The following is an 18068-nucleotide window of genomic DNA, read 5'->3' as shown; positions in this document are numbered from 1 at the left end:
CCTTGCCTAATCCAAGGACACAAGACTATTTCTAAGTTTTCCTCTAAAAAGATTTGTTGTTTCAACTTTTACATTTAGAACTGTGATTCTTCTGGAAATAATTTCTGTTTGGTGTGAGGTAGAGATAACTTTCTATATGGATAACTGTTTTTTGTTTTTTGTTTTTTAATTTAGAAGGACTTGTCATCTCTCGTGATTTATCATGGTGAGAAAGGATCAGGATCTGGCTCTCCATGTGAAGTGAACAGATGCTGGAGAGCTCTCACCTACAAATGTTGACGAGAGGCACAGTTGTGTCCAATAATTCCACAAATCTCTGGTCACAGTCTCAGTAAACATTGGCAACCGGGGATCCAGGTTGAAGAGGAAGATTTAACCAACAGGCGGGAAGAAACAACTGTCAGTAATCTGAGAGGCGCAATACTCAGAAGTTCACATGTGCAGATTGTTGTCAACTAGGAGGTTTGTTACTAAATGTCAGAGTTCTGTTTACGGGGTTTTTGTTCAGAGCTAGCTCAATTACCCACAAGGGAGACTGGCAGTACAGAGGAGGACTTCAGTCCTAGCAAGGGAATAAGGCAATACATGACCAGGTTACCAGTAGAGGAAGTTGTGGTCAGGGACAAAGCAAATACCTAATGAGGAAGGTGTGACTTCCTGAGGTTCTAGGACTTGTAAATAAGGGGGGAACACACTTGATGTGTGTGCCACAAGAGCAAACCAAAACCCATGATATCCTGTTATAATTTGTGATCGAACTCACAGAGCTCCACTCCCCTAGAATTAGTTGGACACTACCTACATTAAGCTAAGATTTATCCTAGGAGATAGGGTCAGAAATAACTCAACTTCAGCTGCAAATGAACAAACGGCTCTAGCAGTGAGGAGAAAGAAAGCTGTAGGGTGGTGATTCTCTAGAATCAGTGTGAGCACCTTCAGAAACATACAGATTTCGCTGTACCTTCCGCATGTATTCCGGTTCAGCAAGACTAAGGAAGGACCTAAGAAACTATCTGTTTGGCCGTGACCCCTGGTAATTCAGATTCATGCTGAGCTTTGATGAGAAACAAGTCTATACAATTGTATAAAGTTATTTTTTATTTTATATCTTCTGCATTGTTCTAAAATTGTTACAAATTACTACAGTATCTTCTTATTTTTAAAACCCATTGCTACTAGGTTCATATTTGTTAATATTGTTGCTCTAAGTTTTCTGGGATAAATTTCACTTGGGAACATGCTGGTGGTTGGGGGGAGTGGTATGAATCGCAGTTGGGAATAGTGAGAAGAGAAGTGAGTAGGTAGCTAAGTAGGTAGGCGTATAGATCGATGTAGAGACACATAGATACATTAGAGTAATACGATGAATATCCTATTTGAGATTAATTAAAATATGATGTTTAGCTCTCTGGAACACACATCCAGCCCTAACCATTGTTGCAAAATGCATTCTTTTACGTAAAAGAAAAACCCAAAAGGATCATATCACAAGCAATCTGGGTCTATTGTATAGCTTTCAGTGAGTGTGTGTGTATTTTTTAATGTTTATATCTTGAACTTGTTAAGTGTGAGTAAAACAACATCAATTCAAACCCCTGGAAAACAGTTCTCTTGCTTGTTAAATATCAAAGTATGTTGGGTGTAACAACAAAACAAATACCACAAAATATTGTTGTTTTCTCTCAAATTTAATCTGAAATTTGGGGACAGTGAGGTTTCCTTCTGTGAAGTCGAGAATATCAAAATAGCAAAAAATATTTACCAGTCCACACTATTTAAACTGAAAGTTTTTGACTGAGTTTTTCAATCTTTGTCTTTGAAGATCCTTCAATGTGCTACGTATATTGTATATCTTAAAATGAATCCTTTTCTTTCTAGACTGATTAATGAAAAGCTCTTTTGAAGCCTTCCTCTCTTGAAGAGCTCAGCTGCATTATCAAGATCCTCAACCCAGGAGTTATCTGGGGACTAGAGCACCCACTTAAACAAGTTGGGTTTTGTTTCTTTTTCCTCAAAGTAGAGTTCAGAGAGGAGGCGGGGGTAGAGCAGGTGGTTACATGTGTTGTCTGTCTAACTAGGTCCCAGTTAATTGTTACCGTAATTTGACGCAGTGTAGCCAAATTTCCGTTTTACTTTAGGCTCCTCAAAAATCAAAATATGGATTTTTGGCTTGGGCACGTTGAAGCAAAAGAGAATGCATAAATTATTTAGCATTTTAAAATGGCTATCAGAATTATCTATGTAATTTAAAAATTATTGAACAGTAATCTTTTTCTCTCTGTCCTCCTTTTATTTGCCTATATCTTTTGTCATGACTGCTTCTGAGATTTAGAGATTCTGATCTATGAATAGATAAAAATATGTAATGAAATGGCTTATACAACCATATCCGGGCTTGTGCACGGTGAATTTCATGTGTGTGTGTGTGTGTGTGCGCGCGCGCACAAGTGTTTAAATTCTTGTTACTATTATTCTCACCACCCAAGGTATACAAACCTCTCTTTTATCTCCCCTACAAGAATGTACTTTTTATCTCAACACAAGTGTAGATGTTCTGGTCTATAACCTATATGATGTCACTTTGAAAATACCAGGCTAACTAACGATTACTACATTTGCTATTATTTAGAAAAGTTAACCTTTTGGAGACATCTTTTAATGGTTAAAAAAAATGCTTTGAAGAAAGTTGGCCACTGAAGACAGTTTGTTCTTCTAAGTTAGGAAAATGAATCCAGTCATAAAAGTTAGACAAACAAAATAAAGATATAAATGAAAAAGCTACACATAAATGGATGCTTTTTCATAGAATACAGTAACGTGCTGGTCCATCTCGCAACATTGATTAGGATTTATTGGAAACACAGAAGTTCTCTGGAGGACTAGTTCTGTCTAATCACTGCATTCTGGTTCTGTTTTCTTAGGAGCAGCTATAAATTCAAGAAGAGGTAGAAAACTGGCAGACCGCCAACCCTATTCAACCCACAGACATACTTTTGGGCCTAAACAATGTTTTGAATCAGTTTCTAATGGAAAAATGAAGATTTTTACTTTTTAAAAAAGGTATACATCTGTATGTCTTCTCTAGGAAAGTCAGAAGATGTGGAAAACTCGTTGAGATGTGCATGGTGTCCGTCAGCTGGGGACAGGCAGCTTCTACATCCTGTACACAGGACAAGTCCTCCCTGATGCACAGGTTCTCTCCCTTCCCACTTGATTTGCATAGATATCCTGTGTGGTATGGGAGCATTTGTGACTGTGACCCCTCATGTCAATCACCACTAGGAGCATTGCTCCTCTGATGTGTGGGTTGAGCGGAGTTTCTGCTGCATATTAATCAATATCATTTTCTATGTTTTATTATTTTCAAATCCAAGCTGGTAGGATTGGAAATGGACAACAAAACCAAGAGCCTGTGTTTGTACCACTGCTTTAGAAGAGATTCACCGGAGACTAAAATTATTTCATTTATTTGTATAATTTGTTCAATATGATCCCAAATTACCAAGAGTAGGAAATCGCGTTGTGCTCATTGCTCTTGCTGAGCAACTTCTCCTCTTCCCCCTTCTCTGCTCTGACCTCCTTTACTGTTCCTATCACATTTTGGCCGATAATCGTATCCTGACTTCTATTGTTTTCTGTGTTCTATTTGACTTGTGTGTCTTTTCTGCCCAAATTGACTGTAGGCTCCTAAAGTCAGACACTCTTTTTGTCAATATTGTTGCTCTGTATTGTATCAGGACACTGCTGGCACTTGGTGCCTGTCTGAAATCCCCTATCTTTAATCCCTCCAGTTTTATGAGCATTTCCAACATGTTCAGGTTTGTCACCATGTTGGATTCCCAGTCCCAAGTGTCACTGGATTCTCGTGTTTCTTTCCTACTTCTCCAATCAAAAGCTGCCACATGGATCTGGATACAGTGCATCACGGTCAGAGGGAGTCAGAACAACCACTGCATCTGCCTTCCCCCATCCCTGCCTCAAGTCATACTCTCTACCCATCTGCCGTACTCTCTAGGGTCTAGTTTTCCATTCACGCTGATTTTCTACCCACTACAGCCAGGCTTCTAACCTAATGCCCTCTGGCCTACAACACAGAGCTAGTTATCCAAGTTCAACACCACAGCTACTTATCTCCTGAGCATTTTTTTTTTTTGAGGAATATTAGCCCTGAGCTAACATCCACTGCCAATCCTCCTCTTTTTACTGAGGAAGACTGGCCCTGAGCTAATATCCATGACCATCTTCATCTACTTTATGTGGGACGCCTGCCACAGCATGGCTTCACAAGCCACGTGTATGTCCACACCCAGGATCCGAACTGGTGAACGCCAGGCCTCCGAATTGGAATATGTGAACTTAACCGCTATGCCACCGGGCCAGCCCCTCTCTTCTGAGCATTTTGTCAATCACTTCCCACTGCTGGACCTGCTCTCATTAATCAGATGCCCTAATACCAACTGCTTTCAGAGTTAGGACTGAGGTTGATGTATTCACCCAACGTCCGTACATGGAATGCCAAGCAGGTTTCCCCAGGAGGAAAATAAAATGAAACAAAAAGACTTCTCTAACTGGATCGGCAACCTAGACCCTGTGTCTCCCAACTTCCTTTCTTATTTTTCCCTCTCAGAATCATTTTTCCAGGATGCCAGCATATCTGCCTCCTGAACCATCTATGTTACCACCTTACCACCCTAGGCAAAAATTAGATATAAAATAAAAGTGAGGGAAGAGAATTCTACTTTTTTCCTCTCTCCTGTCTCTGTAGTGTTTTTTTTTTTGAGGAAGATTAGCCCTGAGCTAACTACTGCCAGTCCTCTTTTTGCTGAGGAAGCTGGGCCCTGTGCTAACATCGTGCCCATCTTCCTCTACTTTATATGTGGGACCCACCACAGCATGGTGTGCCAAGCGGTGCCATGTCCGCACCTGGGATCCAAACTGATGAACCCCAGGCTGCGCCACTGGGCTGGCTCCTGTAGTTTTTCTTTGCTTCATTTTAATTTCACCTCCAAGACTCAATGGCTGCCAACCACTTTATGAATTGCTCTATGTGATGAACATTAATTCTTCAAACTTAAAGGGTATTTTTGGTGAGTTCACATGTTGAGCTGCTTGAAGGAAAATCTCCATATCAACCAAAAATTGGTAAACAAACAAGAAAAGAGTGAGCCTTCCTCCTTCTCTCCCACACAGCTATACTACACTCCCACACACAGCTGTACTGAGGAAATGAAACTAATAGCAAGAAATTGCTTTTGATGAGTTTCATAATCTTATCTTAATACTTAGAATTGAAATAAACCAAAATTATCCTGGCATGGTTTTTATATCATAACGAAGGAAAAAAATGGTCACATTCGATTCAAGAGAACCTCATAAAACAATTTCTACTATGGCTACTAGCCACACTACATTTAACTTTTTTAAAGGAATTATTATGTGCCACAAACTAGGCTAAGTTCTGTGCATACATAATTTTCTTTTTTATCATGTGAGGAATCTCCTCATTTTTATAGATGGGGAAACTCAGGCTCAGAGACATTAAGTGACTTGCACAAAATAACATACATATTATCTAGCAAATGGCGGAGCCCAGGGTTGAACTGACTTCCAAGGCTGTGCTCTTACTATTTTTACTATCTCTGTAAGGAATAAAAATGTTCTGGACTAGAATTTGAGAGAAATATGTTCTCAACATATCCTCAAACAATTCAGTTTCTTCATGCTTCATTGTCTTCTTCTTTTAAATCTGTTAAAAGATGCTGCTTTTCTCACTAGCTTGCTGGAATGATCATGTAAAACAACGTAAGCAAAATCACGTTTGAAACTCTAAATAGAATATAAATAGATAGCACACATTCTTACTTGTATTAATTAATGTAAACCCAATCATCATCCTGAAGACATAAAATAAATCTGAAATAGACAAAATAAAGAGATAAGAAAAATAGGAGTATGAAAGCAAGTAAGACTCCTTGGCCATAGTCTACCTAATGGATGACCAAATTAGTAACTACGATAATAGGTAAAAATGGAGAGAAGGGAATGAATGCCCCTAAAACACCTTGATTGATTGAATGTATGAAATAAGTGATCCACAGGCATCCACAGACACTCCAAGATTACCTGTTTAGGTGATTTGCGGAATAGAGGTGTCTCAGCTGAAATTAGAAGAATGACAAGGATTCTGTGGGGAGGTCGATTACGGGTTTAACTTGGGACGTATTCAGTTTGAACTGCTGATGGGACATCGTGGAAGAGGTATCAAGTGACAATCAGAAATGAGGAATAATATTGGGAGGGAGGCCAAGGTCAAAGACAGAAATTTAAGGACCATGCTTGAGGGATTGAATTTAAATCATAAGAGTGGATCAAAAGGTCAAAGGGGTTTGTGAGAAGAGAGGATGGTCGTGAGCTGTGCCACCCTCTAGAAATATAAGGTGAGTCACCCACGCAATTTAAAATTTTCTGAGAGCCATGTTAGATGAGCAAAGTGAAATAGGTGAAATTAATTTTAATAATATATTTGATTTAACCCAAGATGTCAAAATTTTATAATTTCAGCATATGATCAATGTAAAAATATTAACGAGATATTTACATTTTCTCTATTTGTATTAAATCTTCAAAATCTCATATTTATTTGGCACTCAAAATTGGGCTAGCCACATTTCAAGTGCTGAATAGCCATTTGTGGCTAGTTGCTCTCATTAAGGACAGCATGGTCTAAGAAGGAATTTTGGGATTTAAGGGCTGAGGGGAGACATAGGGTCCAGAGGAGATAGAAAAAGAGAAACAGAAAAGGTACTTGCAGTATGACAGAAACTAAGGCACAAAATGTTTTTTTCTCACGTATTTTATAACACCTCTACATAAGGCAATGTATATAGGGAGGAAGCAACAGGTTTTTCACAGATGGCATTGTTTTAGACATCAAACAAAGCAGGATCCTTTTAGACTCTGGGGCCTCATGAATGAAGTCCAACAATGCTTAACTGCTAACACTTAACAGGCTTAGAAATTGTAGCATGGCATAGTGAAAATCACATGGATTTCCCGTTACCCAGATCTCCCTACAAATCACGCCATAGCCTACCAAATAGCTCTGTAAATTTGGGCACTTAACTACTTAACCTTAACTTGCTTATCTTTAAAATAGGGATACTAATGCCCTTTCATGATTTTTGTGGAAATCAAATGCTATTAGGGATGAAAAACACCTGATACATAATATGCATTATATATAATAGCATAATATAGTTATGATGATGATTATTAACAATCCCACCCTAATAATTTATATTGATGAATGTCTCGTGATCCTGTAAGCATCTTAAGAATAAGGGAATATTGTCTATTTTTTATAATACCATAATACCTACTACAGTGTTGGAGATACCACTGGAGTAATCAACTTTCCTTTTCCCTCCTTAATTCTACTTCTTTAGGAGATCCATCAAGTTACCAATAGGTGATATTATACAGAAGCTCAGAATCAGTGCACTTAGCAGAAAAATGAATATGGGCTTCACTGCTCAGTTTCTACCCCTTAAAACTCTAATATGAAGTTAGTTAAAGCAGAAGGATAAATTAACAGAAACAAAAATTTCCCTTGACTCAGCACCCAGTTTCCCAAGCATTCTACCTTTCACAGTTCATTTAAAAATATATCTCATTTTGACTCTAAGCTTGGTGTTACATCAGTAGAGACTAGAGCAAGAAGTTCTCTAAGTTTTTAGGAAATGAATCTAAAGCAAACATAAAATTATTCAATTTTCATACAATGGTTTTAGCAAAATAGCTTAACATTTAAATGCTTAGAGGTGGTTGGTGCTTTTCTTTAGTTTATGGCAATTTGTTTTCAGATGGTGGGTTATTTGTTCTGAGTTTCGGAAAGTCATCATAATATATAATGGATCCAGGATTCTAATCCAACTTTTCACCACCGCCAGGTTACTCAACATGTACCCATAAAGTGTCATTTGTTTAGAATATGTTTCTAGCTTCTCTTCCCCTAAATTTATCCTATTTTTGGACCCAGAAGAAGTCACAAGTCTCTATAAAGCCCTCCTTGATTCTATAGCCCACAGTCAACTCTTATTTAGTTATTCTTTCACTAATCAACTATTCATTGAGTGTTTATTATATGCCTACCATTGTTCTAGGTTCTAGGTATTCAGTAGTAAGAAGACAGACAAGGTCAATACCCTCATGGACCATTCAGTCCAATGTGAAGATAGCCACTAAACCATTTGACAATAAAAGGACAGAATCCCCCATATCCAAAGGCTATTTAAGAAAATGAAAGCAGAGTAATGAGATAAAGAGGGCCTTGCAAATCATGAAAGGAGATTGAATTAATTTGAAGTTTAGTAGAAAGTCATTTGGAATGTTTTAGTAGGAGAGTTGTATGACTGAAGTCTTCAGAAGGTCACTCTGGCTGCTTCTTGGAGAATGACTATCGCATGAAAAGCAGAAGCAGGGAAACAAATCAGGAGAATTCTACAGTAACAGCAGTAGAGGGGGTAAGAAGTGAGGGAATTTGGGACATTTTGATATGCACCTCCCCCTTGCTTAGTGTCTAATTCATTCCTGCTAAGAGAAAATCTATTAAATGAAAGCCCAAGATACCCAATTGACATTTATAAATATTAAAAATATATGAATAGATTTAAAAAATGTGTTCATATAAGTAACAGCAACAATCTGAAAAAGAATTGTACATAAAATGTAATACAAAGAAGTTTCTTTTATTTACTAAATTTCCTCTTTTTCTTCCATCTTGTTCTTCACAACACGTTCAGTGATTGTGAGACTTACAGATTTCTTTCCCTCAGAGTGTATTTAATAAATTACAGCTCAGAAAAACACGTTTAGGGCCAAAAACCCTGATTGGAAAGTTGTAGAAGTTGCTACCTCCTCAAACTTCTTGAGTTCATTCAAAATGTGCAAACCAACATTGCTCCATATCTTTTGTATAATTTTTCTCTATCTTGAAATTAGAAAATGAAATGCTAAGTGTAGTGTTATGTAAAATTGTGATGTCATCAGAATGTCACATATATCATTTAGCAAGTTCTTTGGGGAAAAGTCATTATACCAACAAACCAAAATAAATAAATAAAGAGCCATTAGTCTGAAAAGAAAAAGATAATACTTTTCAAAAGCCATTATTGAGAAAAGCAAACAGGATAATGTGAGGTAAGTTAATATTTTGCAGGCTCTGCTTATTGCTGATGAATTGGATGTGTTTTGGGGTAGGGAGTGGGAGGGAAAGAGTGGAATTGAGGGTAATTCTTAGTTTATTGTCCTGAACAGATAGATGAATGAATGGTGTTGCCAAGAACTGAGATGGATGAAAATAGGGCAAAAGCAAGTTGGGTGAGGAGGGGTGGGCAGTAAGGACAGGCTCAGTTTTTTTTGTTTTTTTTTAAAGATTGGCACTTAAGCTAACAGCTGTTGCCAATCTTTTTTTTTTTTTTCCTGCTTTATCTCCCCAAACCCCCCGTACATAGTTGGATATCTTAGTTGCAGATCCTTCTAGTTGTGGCATGTGGGACACAGCTTCAAAGTGGCCTGACGAACGGTGCCCTGTCAGCGCCCAGGATCGGAACCGGAGAAACCCTGTGCCGCCCCAGCAGTGTGCAAGAACTTAACCACTCGGTCACGGGGCCAGCCCCGGGCTCAGTTTTGAGCATGCTCATTTTGATGTCTCTCTGAGACATTCAAGTGGAGATGCTGGGTAAACAATTGCATCTGTAGTTTTAATGCTAAGAGAAAAGATTTGATTTGAGATCTAATTAGAAAATAGATAGCATTTAAACTCATGGTACTAAATAAATAAGATCACCTAGGAATAAACTTAGAAGACAAGAAATGAGACTGGAAAGGTAGAAATCTGAAAACTGAGTGCAGGGCATTTAGAGGGTTGGATGATGAAGAAGAGTTAACAAAGGGGACAGAGAAGGAGCATCCAGTCAATTTGGAGAAAAACTGGGAGAATGAAATATCCCAGAAGTCAAATGAAGAGAGAGTTTCAATTGTATCAAATGTAGCTCAGATGATGGATAATATGAAGACACATAAATGGCCATTGCATTTGGTAAAATGAAACCATTGGAACTCTGACAATAGCATGCTCTGTAATATTTCTACAGCCATTAATTTATACGTATAAATGTACATTTAAATTCTTATGTTAGTGCACTAAGCTACCTAAAGTTTTCACTAGCTAGACAGTACACTGATTCTTTGTGTCCCAGTAATTCCTGGTACAACACAGTGTACTTATTTGGAGCTCAAAATTATTTAAGGAATTGGATTGAATTGGGCTGATGTCTTCCAAAAGGGAAAAATCCACTTTAAAATCCACAATTGCATTGTGTGTTATTGACAAGGTCAATTTTTAAAATAAGATATTATTCCCATTCTGTGGCAGCCCATAAATACTCCCTCTCACCAGGTGAGCTTTCCTACCGTTTCAGAGAAGATATAAATCTGGAAGCAAGTATTCCCTCAACTTCCTCTCCTCACTTCATCTTATCCATTTCCAATTCATCTGCATATACGCTCATTAAAGTACTCTTCCTTCTGTTTCAGGTTAATCTACCTACTTGAGCTGGTGATCATCCCCATCTGTCTTAGTATCCTCTGAGACCTTTTTGCTTTCCGGATATATTTTGTTTTCTTTAATTTCATTCCTTTTCTCCTCTCCTTCACTTCAACATTCATATTTCATTCCTGTTCTTGCTATTGACTATTTCAAGCTTTACGAAAAGAGTATTTTACATATGCTAGCCCAAATTCCTTGCTTACTTTAACATCTCATTCTAAGATTTGAACTTCTAACGCTTTTGGTCCTTTATGATACAGTTTTCTTTTTAAGAAAAACAGAAACCTTTAATCTTTTGAAGACAAACTCAACTTCCAACCATAATAACAGAAATACCAAATAAAATCATATTGAGATACAATTTTCTATAGATTGGCAAATCTGAAAATTTGGTAACACAATCTGTTGGAACAGCTATGGAGCTCCCACCAGCATTCTCATTAAGTGCTGGTGGAAATTCAAAAAGTTACAACTAACATGATGGATAGTTTGGCAATAACTATCAAAACTATTTTATCTCTTGGCTTTTAAATAAATAGTACTTCTGGGAATTCATTCCATAGACATATTTTCAAATTTACACCATTACATTAAAACATTCATTATTTTAGCAAAACATTGAAAATACCCATGACTCTTTTAATAAGAAACTGGTTAAATTAAGTACAATACAACATACAGTGGAATACTGTACAGCTATGAAAAAAAGAGAATTAGACAATTTCTTATTTTTATTATGGAAATATCTCCAAGATCTTACTAAAATAAAAAAGTAAAATGGAGAGATATGTACTATATGCTTCTTTTAATATAATAAGGGAGAATATATACATACACATATATATGTGCATATATGCTTTTTGCATAAGTAAAGTGTGGAGGATTTAAAAAAATAACTATGAAAAGTGGTTGCCTGTTCTGTTAAGGTTGGGGTAAATGGGGGTTTACAAAAACAGGAATGTGAGAAAGATTTTCTTTAAAAATTTTATATTTAGGCTTTATTTTGATTTTGAGCCATCTTGCTCTATCACTTACTCTCAAATTAAAAACAAACAAAAAAGACTTTCATAAAATGAAAATAAAAAGATTATTATAAACCCAGCCTACATAAGAACCCCAAAGCACCTGGGGAGGTAAGCTGGTGCCTGGCCTCAGAGAAGTATCTCCCATCACTGACTGCCAGAACTTCTGCAAAACACTCCGAAGAGTATGTCATCAACAGTGAGGTATATGGAAGAAGCAAATAAATCCTGATGCTAGATAGCCCGTCCAGATGCAAAATGTGCACATCCGATGACGTATTTCCCCTCCTCAACAAAGCTATTGTTGCTTATAATGCTTAGTCATAATCGGCTCAGTAGGTCCCTGTATTAGGATCTCAAACTATCTTTCTGGCCTTTTCTCCTACCACTATACTTCGAGTTAACAAAACTAGACAACTCACTTTTCCATGTTTTGGTGCTTTGACATATCCCCTTCCTATTCTTAAGAATATATATCTCCCCAGTCCTAGCTTTCTCTGAAAACTGCTGCAAATACTTCCTCCAAAACTGTCCTGATGTCTCTGATAGGATATGATCAAATGATGCAACACCTGAAAAACTCTCTAGATTATTGCCTGGCACATAACAGGAATACAAAAATATTTGATAAATTTCTGCACCTTAATAAAACATTCCTTATATCTGTTTATGGTACTTGACAAAGTACCATATATTCATAATTGTAATGTAAACTTTTTTGCATTATAATTATTAATATAATACTCATACTAGATTTTAGTACCACATAGTAGTTCTAAACTACAAGCAGCACATACTATAAGCTTTTAAAGATAAATATTGTGGGGAGAGTTCATACATAAAATAGCTGTTGAAAAATATTTTTAAATTCAGTTTAAGTGAAACATTTGTTTCATTCAGACCTACCCTTAAACTGTCACTATTTCTTTCCTATTATAGAGTTTGGAGAATTTGAATGAATAATGCTTTTAAATGTGACTGTATGTGGCTGTGTAGTAGAGTTCTGTGGCTTTTCCCCATGAGAAGTGAAGCCACCTTTCTTCCGGGGAAGCGTTTTAGTTTCTACATGTGGAAACCCCTCTTTTCAGCTGAGATTCCGTGTGTTGTGGATGCAGGCAGCTCTTCAATGCTAGTGGGCCTGCAACTGAGGCCTGGTCACTCAGGGTGTCTGTGCCTCAGTCAATGATCAGCCCAGATATGGTCATGTGAGCCAGTTCAGTCCAATCTGAGCCCTTGGCCGTGGGATAGAGGAAAGGTGTTCTTTTGCAACAAAGTTTGCTGAAAGAGTCAGATGTAAACCTGAAGCTTTCTTGTTAACTCCATGTGAGCTTGTCAGAGACTTCTTGTAGCACAGTGAAAAAAAGAGAGAAGGAATGAAGAAAATGAGACCTAATTCTGACAATCCTGTGTAAGCTCCTGGATCCAGCCATGCCTGACTTAGTCCTTCGGATTTTTCACTTACACAGATGAATGCTTATCTCTATTGCCTAGGCTAATTTTGACTTATTTTCCATCATTTGCAAACCAAGGAGCATTGTCTACTATAAGCTGAAATTTAGAATACTTAAAAGTACATTTTAAAGTCTAGCGACATAGCATTTATTTTCAGTGCTAAAATACGTTTCTGGTACCCAAAGAGTTAATTCAGGACATTAAATGATTTTTAAAATACATACATAAGACACTTGATTATTAAATTATTAAATATTTTCTAAGTGTGTGGGAATACCAAAATAGTCTGAAGATGTAGTGCAATTAATTTTCATCTACTACTAGAAAGTGTAGTAGATGAAAATTACTACACTTATAAGATAGACAAGAAAGGTATATATTTCCTCAGGAATATCTTAGAGAAATGGATACATCTCTGTGATGGACCCTTCATATAAAACATTCTCAGAAATTATGTGTTTAAATACCACAGACAAGACCAATGGTTCACAGACACTCTTTCTGCCCCAAAATATGTCCCCTAACTATTTGCCACAGTATCAGTCCCCTCGCTTGAGACGGAAGTCCTTAACATTTAGCTGTTCTTTCAGATCCTGTCTGCTGAGAGACCATATTAAAACTCGCCTGCGGGGAGTGAGGAGGCCCAGCTAAGATGTTAAAAGAAACAAAGCTCTGTAGCCTTCTCTTGTGAGCATAGGTTGTTTTTATCAGATGCCCTAAGTGCTGAGAAACAGGATGAGTAAACTCTAGGGACAATGGGAATGGGATGGAAGGAGGGGTAGGGTCTGTCCCTCCAGGTACCAAGGCTGGAGGACCCTACGTTAGGGACAGAGCAGGCCACACCAGAACAAGTCATTAAAAAAGAACGACAGGAGGAATATCAAGGAAAAAAAATGTCTCCTTTCTGAATTTTGCTGACTGCTGGCCCCAAGTGGAAAAACATGATATTCTTTTAATCCATCAGCTTTGAAATCACTCTCCAAATGAGATTTTCTGCATTGTTTTCATTTCACCAAAATTTGTTTCTTATTTATTCACTTAAAATTTACAAAAGTATAATCATTTGTAATTGACTCTCTTAAAATTTGGGGTATACGTTCCAGAGATAATGCTTTAACTGTTTTTACAAAAAATTCTGAGAATATCTTAGTTTACATGTCTATCATCTCTACTTGTTGCTCTTTACAAATCCATACTAAGCTATGTCTAATTAATTCTTAATTTTATCCAGATTCCGTAAAATATCTATATTTTAATTTAACAGTGTCTGCAAGAAGCAATCGTTTTACAAAGAATTTGGCTTTTAAAATATTAAGTGGTTTAAAAAACCATAGCGTACTTTTATTCAGTGCCAAACGCTTATGTAGCTATTCATTCTTGTTAATGTGTAAGTACTACATGTGTTTATTCATGTGATGTTCCTTTGTAATAAAATGAAATCAAGTAATAACATATCAACCAAAACTATCTGAATTATTCAGATTCTATAGATGCAGAGGTTCAGAACCACAATATTGAAGACAGACTTAAATAATGCTTTCCATTGTGAGGAAATGCAACAAATTGAAAAGCTAATCAGAACATCAAAGCAAATATATGTTACCCGGGTTTTCCTACACTCTAACAATAAAAAATGTATTGAACAGCAAGTCTTAATCTCCATTTATTCATGATCATTTAAATAGTCAACAAGTAGCTAGCTTCAGTGTTGACAGTTGAAGAGGTCTTAAAATGGAGTGTATCAGTATGCCTAATAATTTCCTACTAAATTGACCACATCAAAAAGCATTTATATGTGTCTCTCAATAGAAGACAATAAAAGAAAAGAAAATTGTTGCCACTTATCAACTCTGTAACCATTTTTTAATAACACAAAAAAATAGGTGTTGTGGGGGCCATCACTTCCCCCATCCAACAGAACAATAAAAATAATATTAGGGAAGAGTGGATCATATCTGGAGCTTTTATTAAAATTCTTTCAAAAATCTACAGTTAGATTTATTTTAGGTATTTGTCTCCAAGATTAGCAATACTTTTATATTTTCTGTACATATGTTACAGCATACAAAGACATTCTGTAAAAGCAAGAAGTTAATATAAAAGTTCTTGTCAGTTTGTGATTGACAAGTCCTTTTCATTTCTAAGGTTATTATTTTGGGAAATCTCAAAGAAGGAAAACTATGTAATTACATAAATAACAAAAATGTATCTCTAATTTGCCTCTTTTCCCAGAAGTAACCTACGGTGAATTGATCTGTGACTTCTCTTTTAAACATAGAGTTTTGTTTATGAAACAGAAACTTGTTCTCTTTTCACATGCTATCTTAAAGAAAATTTAGGGAAAAAATATTCAAATGTCATAATATAGAGCTTTCTTTTGCATTTTAAAACTTTCCTGCTTTTTAATAGCAATTTAATAAATTACGCCTTTTTGAGGGTTTCTAATGCTAACTTTAATACAACACTTTACATTGGGTATCTTTCACACTGCAATTCAGATGTTATTTCTCATTGGTGCAATGTGCCTTTTTCTTTTTCATTATCTGGATCTTGAATAGTAGATATTTTTATAAAACAATCAGTTAAAGATGCAAAGGCCCACATTTTCTCTAGCAGTTATTTTCAAAAGCACTTTCAAACTAAAACTATACCTTATCTGTCTTTAATATTTTCGTATAAAATCTTAGCAAATGATCCTAGTATAATATCTTTTAAAGGACTTTAGATATCAACAGTTGCAAATATGAAAAGAATATTCTTTTCTATACCAAAGGAAATAAAGCGCTGTTTCAATCACAGGTGCCAACACTTAGAAATGTTTATATCTTCACACCAAAGCGTAAGATACTCTAGAAAAAAACATTTTTGAGTTTAAATTTCACATTCAATATAAAGTTAAAACTCACCTTTTCTCGGTGATGACTTGTTGTTGAAACTGCCATCAACTTCTAACTGTTAATGACTCTTTCAACAAAAACGGAAAACAGTAAAGTAGTCACATGTCGTAAGAGTAGAGCTGTGTTGGATGCTGCTTAATTTCAGTACTAGAGAAAAAAAAAAGGCAGGGGGTGGGGGTGAGCACAAAAACTTTTAAATAAAACCACTTCCTGCGCAGATACGGTTAACCACACACATCACATCATTACTTGATTTGAAGAAATTGCCTTGTATAGTCAACAATATCAGTATTTTTCAATATGATTTCCAATTTTCAAAAACACTTATATAGATTTCATCAATTCTGATTTAATGGGGAAAATGTGCGGTTAAGAATTTAGCAGGGGGAGGAGCAGGCTGTTAAGCCCCGAGGAAACTTCCTCTTTCTTTGCCTTCTAGCAAGGGCTTAAAACCTAAGTCTCTACTGTCCTGTGGTTGGCTTGAGCATGTTCACATGCCATGAGGAGGCTCTTCTTACTAACTTGGGAAACCAAGAAGCCACCTCCAATTCACAGAGCTGGTGCTTCTGTCTCACTCGGGGGTGGACCCACAAAGAGGTGCCCCAGCTACGAAGTTCATGGGGCCTTGGACAGGTTGCATTAGAACTTCAGAGAACACAGCCCAGGTCCCCGAAGCCACCTGGGAGAAAGGAGGGTGCTCATCTAGCATATGCTGTGACGTTCGCTCTGGCAGTGGCTCTCACACTGGTGTGCCCGCTCGGGCAGTTTCCTAACAGTCCTGAAATCCACTGAAAAGCCTTTGCGCTAGCTGAACGTTTCTTTATGAAGAAAAATACAAGAAAGGATCCAAAGGGTATCATTTTTGACATGCTGCTGTGAGCCTATTTGTGTCAAACTTCAACCAATCCAAGACACATTTTGGGGGGAGGCCTAACAATAACTGTAAGATGGGCATCTTTATTGAACCACAGAGTTCGAGAGAGAAGCTCCTGGATGTCCAGGCTTGGATGGTTTTGTGAGATTTGCAGGATATTCACAAAAGGAAAAGCTTCCCTTCCAAATATGTGAGAAAGTTAAGTCATAATCTCATGTCATACAAACCAATTAGACTAGAAATCTGTGTCATAGCTTTCAGTGGTATGCAATGTTTGGCACACATTAAGACAATCTTTAAAGACTGGCACCTGAGCTAACTGTTGCCAATCTTTTTTTTTTTTTTTTTAAATTTATTTGGTATAGGGGCCAGCCGGTGGCGCAGCAGTTAAGTTCCCACATTCCGCTTCGGTGGCCTGGGATTCGCCGGGTCCGATCCCGGGTACGGACATGGCACCGCTTGGCAAGACATGCTGTGGTAGGCGTCCCACATATAAAGTAGAGGAAGATGGGCACAGATGTTAGCTCAGGGCCAGTCTTCCTCAGCAAAAAGAGGAGGATTGGCAGCAGTTAGCTCAGGGCTAATCTTCCTCAAAAAAAAAAAATTATTCGGTATGTATGGCCCAAGTTAAGGATGACATATCCCTGCAAGTTAATCTCCAGAACCCTCCTTTTCAAAATCATATTTCAGATCGACCCCTAGAACTCACCGTTACTTGTCATTCCAGGATGCACCTTTTTGAGTGTTCAGAGCCCTGAAGGTTTGTCCTCAATGTTCCTCCTTAATGCTGAGGAGAAAATGGAAAAATCGTGATACCGAAAGTGAAGAAATCAGAATGCAGGCCTCTATTCTGACGCTGTTATTTATTCAACCTTGGCCAAGTCACTTAAGCTCTCTGAGATTCAGATTATTTATCCATATAATAGAACATATAAATAAAAAATACCTTGCTCTGGAATAAAACTGTTGGTTAGCAATCTTGGGAGCTTCTTGGACAAAATCTGAAACTGGCCCCCATGCACAGACGGCGTGGAGAAACAGAAGAAAGAGGGAGGCCCCTCCAGCTTGGTAGGCGGCAAGTCTAATAAACAAGGGAACTTACATCTGAGGCTTGTCTTGAGCCCTGGTAAGATGGAAAGATCTCCGCCCCGCCTGTCAGAATCTTAAAAGTTTACTTAGGGGCCTTCATGGGGTTCAGCCACATCTACCGCCCA

General features: G+C 37.3%; 1 protein-coding gene across 2 annotated transcripts in view; it reads right to left on the bottom strand.

Moving 5' to 3' along the window:
• ARHGAP15 (Rho GTPase activating protein 15) overlaps positions 1-16074 on the bottom strand; it is a 606459-nt gene extending 590385 nt beyond the window's left edge. Inside the window, exon 1 of one of the 2 annotated variants that reach the window (XM_046657907.1) lies at positions 15990-16074. The gene's annotated coding sequence lies outside the window, so the exon portion shown is untranslated. Of the gene's footprint in view, positions 1-5862; positions 5883-15989 lie in introns of those variants that run through there. The other variant, XM_046657908.1, reaches the window with a different exon arrangement.
• Positions 16075-18068: the final 1994 nt, after the last annotated feature.

Source organism: Equus quagga, chromosome 4 (assembly GCF_021613505.1).
Source record: "Equus quagga isolate Etosha38 chromosome 4, UCLA_HA_Equagga_1.0, whole genome shotgun sequence".
Taxonomy (NCBI): domain Eukaryota; kingdom Metazoa; phylum Chordata; class Mammalia; order Perissodactyla; family Equidae; genus Equus; species Equus quagga.
Note: the sequence above shows the minus strand (reverse complement) of the source record. Positions and strands in the feature narration are given on the sequence as shown.